Raw genomic sequence first — 12286 nt, forward strand, 5'->3', positions numbered from 1 at the left:
CCCTCTCCGCCCCTGCCTCCGTCACCGAGCACCTCCCTGCCACCGTCTCTCCCCTCTCTGTAAGTCCCCCACCCCTCCCCCTCACTCATCTCTCTCTGTATTTTAGAGAAGAAAAATAGATGTTAATTAGATGTTTTTCAGTTAGGGCACTAGAGTTTTGCTAGGTTAATTAGGTTAGTAGTGCTGCTAGTAGTATTGGTACAGTAGGTTAATTAGGTGATGTTAAATGAATAACCTAAATGAATGAAATTAGTAGTTAACTGAATTTTTTTCCTTTCATCATTATAGAGCACTAAAGTTAACTGAATTTTGTTCTATTAGTAGTTAAATGAATTTTCTTCTACATAGTTTGCACATGTGGTTGCTCGTGCATATTTGGACACTGTTTGCAGGGAATGATGCTTAGTGGCCTATGTTTTGCCGGAATGTTGATTCATTTCTTTTCCGGCAAATTTCAGGTTCTCGATTTGTCCACTTTTTAGCAAAGCTCGTGCTGAAATTTTACGTGAATTTCGGCATGACTTGTGCTACAAACTAGGACATATCGAGTGCCCGTGATTTGCCGCACCAGGAAGGAGTCAACATTCCTGCAAAACAATAGGCCTTTTTTATGTCATTATTCATTTTATTAGGTCTAGAATTAATTGACTAGATTTAATCATAGGAAACATGGCTAGCAACGATGAAGGACAGGGTTCTGGTGATTGCGATGACGCCTATCGGGCGGCAGACGGATTTTTTAGCCTTATCGATGATCAACCGATGTTATTGCTGGGCCCACCGGTGGCATCGGGGACTGAGACCGACACGCAGACCGGTGCTGAGATTGAGACCGGCGCTCAGACTCAGACCGGCATCGAGACCGGCGCTGAGACTGAGACCGGCACTGCCTCGGGGAGCGGAGCCGGTGTAGAACCGAAAGCAAAGAGGCAACGGGTTCCTAACAAACTCAGGACTACTAGAGTTTTGCTAGGTTAATTTGAGGACTTATTTTGTGCAGCGGCGGGCGCGCCGTCCTCATCATCCTCTACCCCCGATTCTCCCATGCTCTTTACTTGGACACGTCGAAGAACATTCACAAAAAGGATTACACCCACATCAAGGATGTTCTCGACAGTGCTATGTATCACTACCAATCACTGGGTGGAGAGGTCAGGGACAAGAAGATGAGGGGCGGCAGGGTCGCCTTCGGCCATAAAACCAACTTCTGCTGCATCCAGCAACCGGACAATTCTCTTAATGATGGATTCTATGTCCTACACCACATGCTAGAGTACAGACGGGATCACCAGAACCTTCGCATGGCACCTTCTTCCGGTGATGCCCATATTCTGCAATGGGCAAAGGACATAGGAGATATCGAGGATCATCGACTTCGAGCTGAGTTCTATAACATCCAACGCGAACTTGCCCAAATCATCATGAAGGAGGTCGTCGGAAAAACAGGGATGCTCTACGGAGAAGGACAAATGTCACGGGAAGACGTCCGAACATGGATAGCCTCTCAGCGTCTCGACCTGAAGCCTTTCACTAGGCTCGGGGACTATCTCCCTGACTTGGATGGATGGAACGACATGTTGGAGTGATTGTCGATATATGACAATGTGTCCGTTTAGTCCATACTTTCTGTATGACAAAACTTTGAGTTATGCACGGTGAAACTTTATTTGTGATGTAATTAAACCTTCCTCCTCCTCAACTAGCGAAAATCACTCTAGTTAGGGCATTTTGGGGTACGATGAACTTTGTTATCTATGCTTATGATATGTTGTTTTTATTTTTGCCAAGTCTGTCTCTTTCTGTTGCTCAACTATATATGTTGCATATCATCGACTCATGTGATGATGCAGGTGCATAGATCATAGATGGCGAAGAAGTGCTATGCCAGGAGTATATATACGACAAGTGGCCGGAGTGTCAGGCCCTTCCGGTTTCCGAGCGACAGGCAGTAGTTAGTTTAGAGGTTCACGCTAATGCGAAAGAGGGACACGAACTCATGTTCTCAAAGTGATAGCTCTTCTCGCGTATATCATTGTTTACATGGATGACGATGTATTTGCATATCATTCGAGACTTGTATCACTATTTTCGAGATGATGACGAGAGACCACTTTGTGTTGGATGATGATTATGATGATGACATGATTTGATGAGACTAATTGTATGTATATGCTATGATTACATTTGTATGTGTATGATATGCTAAAGATTATTGTATAAAGCCTATTCAAATACAAAACAAATACAAAACAAATATGCAGGAAAAAACTAATAAATAAACTAGTAGTAGCGAGGGGGGAAATTTAGCAGTAGCACCGCATTGTCAGTAGCGCGTCCCAGCAAACAGCGTTGCAGATAATATCAGTAGCGCCCTTTCCCAAAGAGCGCTACAGCTATTCATGTATAGCAGTAGCGTGGGACAACCGGCGTTACTGCTATACGTTAGCTGTAGTGCCTTATTAGTAGCGCCGGTGCCCGCGCTACTGAGAGGCCCAAAACCCTCGCTGCTGGTAGGCTTTTCCCTAGTAGTGTTATGCGGTCTGACCGATAAAGATCTTCGTAGAATATGTAGGAGCCAATATGGGCATCCAGGTCCTGCTATTGGTTATTGACCAGAGAGGTGTCTCGGTCATGTCTACATAGTTCTCGAACCCGTAGGGTCTGCACGCTTAATGTTCGTTGATGATATAATACTATATGAGTTATGTATGTTGGTGACCGAATGTTGTTCGGAGTCCGAGATGGGATCACGGACATGACGAGGAATTCCAGAATGGTCCATAGATAAAGTTTGATATATGGGATACTAGTGTTTGGTCACGGGAAGTGTTCCGGAATTCACCGGAAGGGGTTCCAGATGTTTCTCGAAATGTTTGGGTACGAGAACACTTTATTTGGGCCAAAGGGGAAAGCCCACAAGGTTTTTGGAAAGCGCAAAAGGAAGTTTTGCGGAGTCCAGGGGCCAGACGCTAGGGTCCCTGGCGTCTAGGTCCAGACGCCGGGAACCCTGGCGTCTGGCCCTGGAGTCCGAGAAGGTCTCTTGCCTTTCGGGTGAAACCGACCTTGTGGAGGCTTTTACTCCAAGTTTCGACCCCAAGGCTCAACATATAAATAGAGGGGTAGGGCTAGCACCCAAGACACATCAAGAAACACCAAGCCGTGTGCCGGCAACCCCGTCCCCTCTAGTTTGTCCTCCGTCATATTTTTCGTAGTGCTTAGGCAAAGCCCTGCAGAGATTGTTCTTCACCAACACCGTTACCACACCGTCATGCTGCCGGAACTCATCTACTACTTCGCCCCTCTTGCTGGATCGAGAAGGCGAGGACGTCACTGAGCCGGACGTGTGCAGAACTTGGAGGTGCCGTGCTTTCGGTACTTGTATCGGTCGGATTGTGAAGACGTTCGACTACATCAACCGCGTTGATATAACACTTCCACGAATGGTCTACGAGGGTATGTAGACAACACTCTCCCCTCTCGTTGCTATGCATCACCATGATCCTGCGTGTGCGTAGGAATTTTTTTGAAATTACTACGTTCCCCAACAGTGGCATCCGAGCCAGGTTTTATGCGTAGATGTCATATGCACGTGTAGAACACAAGTGAGTTGTGGGCGATACAAGTCATGCTGCTTACCAGCATGTCATACTTTGGTTCGGCGGTATTGTTGGATGAAGTGGCCCGGACCGACATTACGCGTACGCTTACGCGAGACTGGTTCTACTGACGTACTTTGCACACAGATGGCTGGCGGGTGTCAGTTTCTCCAACTTCAGTTGAACCGAGTGTGGCTACGCCCGATCCTTGAGAAGGTTAAAACTGCACTAACTTAACGGACTATCGTTGTGGTTTTTGATGCGTAGGTAAGAACGGTTCTTGCTCAGCCCGTAGCAGCCACGTAAAACTTGCAACAACAAAGTAGAGGACGTCTAACTTGTTTTTGCAGGGCATGTTGTGATGTGATATGGTCAAGGCCTGATGCTATATTTTTACTGTATGAGATGATCATGTTTTGTAACCGAGTTATCGGCAACTGGCAGGAGCCATATGGTTGTCGCTTCATTGAATGCAATGCAATGGCCCTGTAATGCTTTACTTTATCACTAAGTGGTAGCGATAGTCGTAAATGCATAAGATTGGCGAGATGACAATGATGCTACGATGGAGATCAAGGTGTCGCACCGGTGAGGATGGTGATCATGACGGTGCTTCAGAGATGGAGATCACAAGCACGAGATGATGATGACCATACCATATCACTTATATTGATTGCATGTGATGTTTATCTTTTATGCATCTTATCTTGCTTTGATAGACGGTAGCATTATAAGATGATCTCTCACTAAATTTCAAGATAAAAGTGTTCTCCCTGAGTATGCACCGTTGACAAAGTTCGTCGTGCCCAGACACCACGTGATGATCGGGTGTGATAAGCTCTACGTCCATCTACAACGGGTGCAAGCCAGTTTTGCACACGCAGAATACTCAGGTTAAACTTGACGAGCCTACCATATGCAGATATGGCCTGGAACACTAAGACCGAAAGGTCGAGCGTGAATCATATAGTAGATATTATCAACATAGTGATGTTCACCATTAAAAGCTACTCCACTTCACGTGATGATCGGTTATGGTTTAGTTGATATGGATCACGTGATCACTTAGAGGATTAGAGGGATGTCTATCTAAGTGGGAGTTCTTAAGTAATATGATTAATTGAACTTAAATTTATCATGAACTTAGTACCTGATAATATCTTGCTTGTCTATGTTAATTGTAGATAGATGGCCCGTGTTGTTGTTCCGTTGAATTTTAATGCATTCCTTGAGAAAGCAAAGTTGAAAGATGATGGTAGCAATTACGCGGACTAGGTTCGTAACTTGAGGATTATCCTCATTGTTGCACAGAAAAGTTACGTCCTGGAAGCACCGCTAGGTACCTGCGCCAGCAACTGCAGACATTGTGAATGCCTGACAGTCACGTGTTGATGACTACTCGATAGTTCAGTGTGCCATGCTTTATGGCTTAGAACCGGAACTTCAACGACGTTTTGAACATCATGGAGCATATGAGATGTTCCAGGAATTTAAGTTAATATTTCAAAAGAATGCTCGGATTGAGAGATATGAAGTCTCCAATAAGTTCTACAGCTGCAAGATGGAGGAGAATAGTTCTGTCAGTGAGCATATACTCAAGATGTCTGGGTACTTCAATCACTTGATTCAACTGGGAGTTAATCTTCCGGCTGACTATCGTCATTGACAAAATTCTTCAATCACTGCCACCAAGCTACAAAAGCTTCGTGATGAACTATAACATGCAAGGGATGGATAAGACGATTCCCGAGCTCTTCGCAATGCTAAAGGCTGCGGAGGTAGAGATCAAGAAGGAGCATCAAGTGTTGATGGTAAATATAACCACCAGTTTCAAGAAAAATGGCAAAGGGAAGAAGAAGGGGAACTTCAAGAAGAACAACAAGCAAGTCGCTGCTCAAGAGAAGAAACCCAAGTCTGGACCTAAGCCTGAGACTGAGTGCTTCTACTGCAAGCAGACTGGTCACTGGAAGCGGAACTGCCCCAAATATTTGGCGCATAAGAAGGATGGCAAGGTGAACAAAGGTATATGTGATATACATGTTATTGATGTGTACCTTGCCAGAGCTCGCAGTAGCACCTGGGTATTTGATACTGGTTCTGTTGTTAATATTTGCAACTTGAAACAGGGACTATGGATTAAGCGAACACTGGCCAAGGACGAGGTGACGATGCGCGTGGGAAACGGTTCCAAAGTCGATGTGATCGCCGTCGGCATGCTACCTCTACATCTACCTTTGGGATTGGTATTAGACCTAAATAATTGTTATTTGGTGCCAGCGTTGAGCATGAACATTATATCTGGATCTTGTTTGATGCGAGATGGTTATTCATTTAAATCAGAGAATAATGGTTGTTCTATTTATATGAGTAATATATTTTATGGTCATGCACCCTTGAAGAGTGGTCTATTTTTGATGAATCTCAATAGTAGTGATACACATATTCATAATGTTGGAGCCAAAAGATGCAGAGTTGATAATGATAGTGCAACTTATTTGTGGTACTGCCGTTTAGGTCATATCGGTGTAAAGTGCATGAAGAAACTCCATATTGATGGACTTTCGGAACCAATTGACTATGACTCACTTGGTACTTGCGAACCGTGCCTCATGGGCAAGATGACTAAAACACCGTTCTCTGGAACTATGGAGAGAGCAAAAGATTTGTTGGAAATCATACATACAGATGTATGTGGTCCAAAGAATATTGAAGCTCGTGGCGGATATTGTTATTTTATCACCTTCACAGATGATTTGAGCAGATATGGGTATATATACTTAATGAAACATAAGTCTGAAACATTTGAAAAGTTCAAAGAATTTCAGAGTGAAGTTGAAAATCATCGTAATAAGAAAATCAAGTTTCTATGATCAGATCGTGGAGGAGAATATTTGAGTTACGAGTTTGGTCCACATTTGAAACAATGCGGAATAGTTTCGCAACTCACGCCACCCGGAACACCACAGCGTAATGGTGTGTCCGAATGTCATAATCGTACTTTACTATATATGGTGCGATCTATGATGTCTCTTACTGATTTACCGCTATTGTTTTGGGGTTATTCTTTAGAGGCGGCTGCATTCACGTTAAATAGGGCACCATCAAAATCCGTTGAGACGACGCCTTATGAACTATGGTTTGGCAAGAAACCAAAGTTTTGGGGTTGCGATGCTTATGTGAAAAAGCTTCAACCTGATAAGCTCGAACCCAAATCGGAGAAATGTGTCTTCATAGTATACCCAAAGGAGACTGTTGGGTACACCTTCTATCACAGATCCGAAGGCAAGACATTCGTTGCTAAGAATGGATCCTTTCTAGAGAAGGAGTTTCTCTCGAAAAAAGTGAGTGGGAGGAAAATAGAACTTGATGAGGTAATTGTACCTGCTCCCTTATTGGAAAGTAGTTCATCACAGAAACCGGTTCCTGTGATGCCTACACCAATTAGTGAGGAAGTTAATGATGATGATCATGAAACTTCAGATCAAGTTATTACTGAACCTCGTAGATCAACCAGAGTAAGATCCGCACCAGATTGGTACGGTAATCCTATTTTGGAAGTCATGTTACTAGACCATGATGAACCTACGAACTATGAAGAAGCGATGGTGAGCCCAAATTCTGCAAAATTGCTTGAAGCCATGAAATCTAAGATGGGATCCATGTATGAGAACAAAGTGTGGACTTTGGTTGACTTGCCCGTTGATCGGCAAGCCATTGAGAATAAATGGATCTTCAAGAAGAATACTGACGCTGACGGTAATGTTACTGTTTATAAAGCTCGACTTGTTGCAAAAGGTTTTCGACAAGTTCAAGGGATTGACTACGATGAGACCTTCTCACTCGTAGCGATGCTTAAGTCTGTCCAAATCATGTTAGCAATTGCCGCATTTTATGATTATAAAATTTGGCAAATGGATGTAAAAACTGCATTCCTGAATGGATTGCTGGAAGAAGAGTTGTATATGATGCAACTAGAAGGTTTTGTCGATCCAAAGGGAGCTAACAAATTATGCAAGCTCTAGCGATCCATTTATGGACTGGTGCAAGCCTCTCAGAGTTGGAATAAACGCTTTGATAGTGTGATCAAAGCATTTGGTTTTATACAGACTTTTGGAGAAGTCTGTATTTACAAGAAAGTGAGTGGGAGCTCTGTAGCATTTCTGATATTATATGTGGATGACATATTGTTGATTGGAAATGATATAGAATTTCTCGATAGCATAAAGGGATACTTGAATAAGAGTTTTTCAATGAAACACCTCGGTGAAGCTGCTTATATATTGGGCATCAAGATCTATAGAGATAGATCAAGATGCTTAATTGGACTTTCACAAAGCACATACCTTGACAAAGTTTCGAAGAAGTTCAAAATGGATCAAGCAAAGAAAGGGTTCTTGCCTGTGTTACAAGGTGTGAAGTTGAGTAAGACTCAATGCCCGACCACTCCAGAAGATAGAGAGAAGATGAAAGATGTTCCCTATGCTTCGGCCATAGGCTCTATCATGTATGCAACGCGTTGTACCAGACCTGATGTGTGCCTTGCTATAAGTCTAGCAGGGAGGTACCAAAGTAATCCAGGAGTGGATCACTGGATAGCGGTCAAGAACATCCTGAAATACCTAAAAAGGACTAAGGATATGTTTCTCGTTTATGGAGGTGACAAAGAGCTAGTCGTAAATGGTTACGTCGATGCAAGCTTTGACACTGATCCGGATAATTCTAAATCGAAAACGGGATATGTGTTTACATTGAACGGTGGAGCTGTCAGTTGGTGCAGTTCTAAACAAAGCGTCGTGGCGGGATCTACATGTGAATCAGAGTACATAGCTGCTTCGGAAGCAGCGAATGAAGGAGTCTGGATGAAGGAGTTCATATCCGATCTAGGTGTCATACCTAGTGCATCGGGTCCAATGAAAATCTTTTGTGACAATACTGGTGCAATTGCCTTGGCAAAGGAATCCAGATTTCACAAGAGAACCAAGCAAATCAAGAGACGCTTCAATTCCATCCGGGATCTAGTCCAGGTGGGAGACATAGGAATTTGCAAGATACATACGGATCTGAATGTTGCAAACCCATTGACTAAGCCTCTTCCACGAGCAAAACATGATCAACACCAAGACTCCACGGGTGTTCGAATCATTACTGTGTAATCTAGATTATTGACTCTAGTGCAAGTGGGAGACTGAAGGAAATATGCCCTCGAGGCAATAATAAAGTCATTATTTATTTCCTTATATCATGATAAATGTTTATTATTCATGCTAGAATTGTATTAACCGGAAACATAATACTTGTGTGAATACATAGACAAACAGAGTGTCACTAGTATGCCTCTACTTGACTAGCTCGTTGATCAAAGATGGTTAAGTTTCCTAACCATAGGCATGAGTTGTCATTTGATTAACGGGATAACATCATTAGGAGAATGATGTGGTTGACTTGACCCATTCCGTAGCTTAGCACTTGATCGCTTAGTTTGTTGCTATTGCTTTCTTCATGACTTATACATGTTCCTATGACTATGAGATTATGCAACTCCCGTTTACCAGAGGAACACTTTGTGTTCCACCAAACGTCACAATGTAACTGGGTGATTATAAAGGTGCTCTACAGGTTTCTCTGAAGGTACTTGTTGGGTTGGCGTATTTCGAGATTAGGATTTGTCACCCTCGCTGTTGGTAGGCTTTTCCCTAGTAGTGTTATGCGGTCTGACTGATAAAGATCTTCGTAGAATATGTAGGAGCCAATATGGGCATCCAGGTCCCGCTATTGGTTATTGACCAGAGAGGTGTCTCGGTCGTGTCTACATAGTTCTCAAACCCGTAGGGTCCGCACGCTTAACGTTCATTGACGATATAATACTATATGAGTTATGTATGTTGGTGACCGAATGTTGTTCGGAGTCCGAGATGGGATCACGGACATGACGAGGAATTCCAGAATGGTCCGTAGATAAAGTTTGATATATGGGATACTAGTGTTTGGTCACAAGAAGTGTTTCGGAATTCACCGGAAGGGGTTCCGGATGTTTCCCGAAATGTTTGGGTACAAGAACACTTTATTTGGGCAAAAGGGGAAAGCCCACAAGGTTTTTGGAAAGCGCAAAAGGAAGTTTTGCGGAGTCCAGGGGCCAGACGCCAGGGTCCCTGGCGTCTGGGTCCAGACGCCGGGAACCCTGGCATCTGGGCCTGAAGTCCGAGAAGGTCTCTTGCCTTTCGGGTGAAACCAACCTCGTGGAGGCTTTTACTCCAAGTTTCGACCCCCAAGGCTCAACATATAAATAGAGGGGTAGGGCTAGCACCCAAGACACATCAAGAAACACCAAGTTGTGTGCCGGCAACCCCGTCCCCTCTAGTTTGTCCTCTGTCATATTTTTCGTAGTGCTTAGGCAAAGCCCTGCGGAGATTGTTCTTCACCAACACTGTTACAACGCCGTCGTGCTGCCAGAACTCATCTACTTCTTCGCCCCTCTTGCTGGATCGAGAAGGCGAGGACGTCACTGAGCCGAACGTGTGCAGAACTCGGAGGTGTCGTGCTTTCGGTACTTGGATCGGTCGGATCGTGAAGACGTTCGACTACATAAACCGCGTTGATATAACGCTTCCACGAACGGTCTACAAGGGTACGTAGACAACACTCTCCCCTCTCGTTGCTATGCATCACCATGATCCTGCGTGTGCGTAGGATTTTTTTTGAAATTACTACGTTCCCCAACAAGCGCGATATAGCGATAGAACGAACAACTAGCAAGCAAAGATAGAAGTGATATCAAGGGTATGGTCATCTTGCCTACAAAGTTCTCTGAGTAGTCGAAAGCTTGATCCTCGTTCGCGTACTCAACAGGTTCCTCATTCATGTACTCGTCTCCCGGCTCTACCCAAAGCAAGAATACAAGCAACAGAACAACAATCAATCACGGTGCAATGCACAAGCAACATGATGCAATACATGGCATGATATGCAAGATATGATTTGCAATGCATATGCCTACTCCGGAAGGAAAAGGATGAACAAGGCGTCAACTTGTCAAAACAAGTATAACGCTGGAAAGATGAGGTGATTTCGATCGAAATCTATAACAGGATCACCGAAAACGGATGCAAGGTTTGCAAATGACAAGCAATACAAGGATGATGCAAATCTGCGATTAACAACATGATAGCACTTATAATGCAAAAAGAAACTAAACTGCTGCACTCCAACAAGCATATGTGCACAAAGTACACATGAAGCTCTTCAAATCATGAACACTGAGCTCCTACTAGATCTCACTAGAACAAGCTCAAAATAGCATGTCAAAAATGCAAATGTTATCAGCTTCACAGACTTAGAGAAAATACTAAACATGGCAAAACAACATCATATAGCAATGTTTAGAGAAAGCAAACAACATGCTACAGGAACGTATCATGGCAAACAAAGGCATGGAATGCTAGTGCTAAACACATAGAACAAAACTACCTTACTGGTATTTAACCAAGGAGGCATGGAAATTGATGTGGCACCCATGCAAACATGGCAAATTATGTTAACATATTCAGACTTGGAAGAAAAACAGAGCATGTCATAAACAGATTTGTGATAGCAAGTTTGCAAGCTCGATTCACTCACCACAGGGCATTACATGGCATTAAAAGGTAAACAACATGAAGTAGACATATTCAAGAAGCTAATAATGGCAAGAGAAAGTTCATAGGGTACATGCATCACTTGCAAAACACATGGCAATATTGAATAACATGTTAACAATCTGCTAGGAACAATATTTAGCAAAAGTAGATCAAGAAAATGAGATGCTAGATTACTCCATAATTGCAACCAGAGGCATGGATGGATAGAGCAATACCACATATACAAAACATGTTTACTGAACTATATAAAAATGTGCATGGATCTCATCGTAGCAACAAGTTTACATGGCATTACAATGTAATGGGGAAATGACTTAGCAAAATCACCAAGTGTCTGAAATCAGCAACATTATGAAGCCTACTTTGCATGCTTGTGCTAGTCACCACATAGATCATGAAAATACAAGACTTGCACCCCTGTAAATAAGGTATGCTGGAGCTCATAAAACATGTAGATATCATGCTCATAGGATGCACACACAAAATGCAACAAAAATGACAAATCATCAAGTTCTGTTAACAGACATCAGTTAACATCATATAGCACTCTTGCAACAATGATAATGGAGTCAATATGGACAGTAACATTCATGCAAATTCCACTAACATGAAGAGCTTAACGAGACGAACATTTCAATATATCATATGCATGAATCAGAGTCACGGTCATGGAGATATAACATGTCAAAGTGGACATAAAAATGTTAGGGAAAAAGGACAGTGAAAAATATCACCTCCCAGATCTGGATCTAGGGTTTCGGGGTGGCACGGAGACCAAGACGACGGTGCGAGATCGTCGGAGCTTGACCGAAGAACAAGAGTACAATGAGGTGGCGGCGACGGCCGGAGTGGTCGGGGGTCGCCGGAGCTCCGGTGGCCGGAGCCGAAGCGTCGGATGGTGAGCTGGACGCCGGCGCGCTGGGCGGTGAGCGAAGGAGCGGCATGCGGCGGTGCGGGACGGCGGAGCACGCACGGGGGCAGCGCGAGGGCACGAGCGGCGGTGCGGGCCGGGGGGGGCAATCCGTGCCTCGATGGGCCGATTGGTGGAGGGAGGCG

The sequence above is a fragment of the Triticum dicoccoides genome, chromosome 3A (assembly GCF_002162155.2).
Source record: "Triticum dicoccoides isolate Atlit2015 ecotype Zavitan chromosome 3A, WEW_v2.0, whole genome shotgun sequence".
Classification (NCBI taxonomy): Eukaryota; Viridiplantae; Streptophyta; class Magnoliopsida; order Poales; family Poaceae; genus Triticum; species Triticum dicoccoides.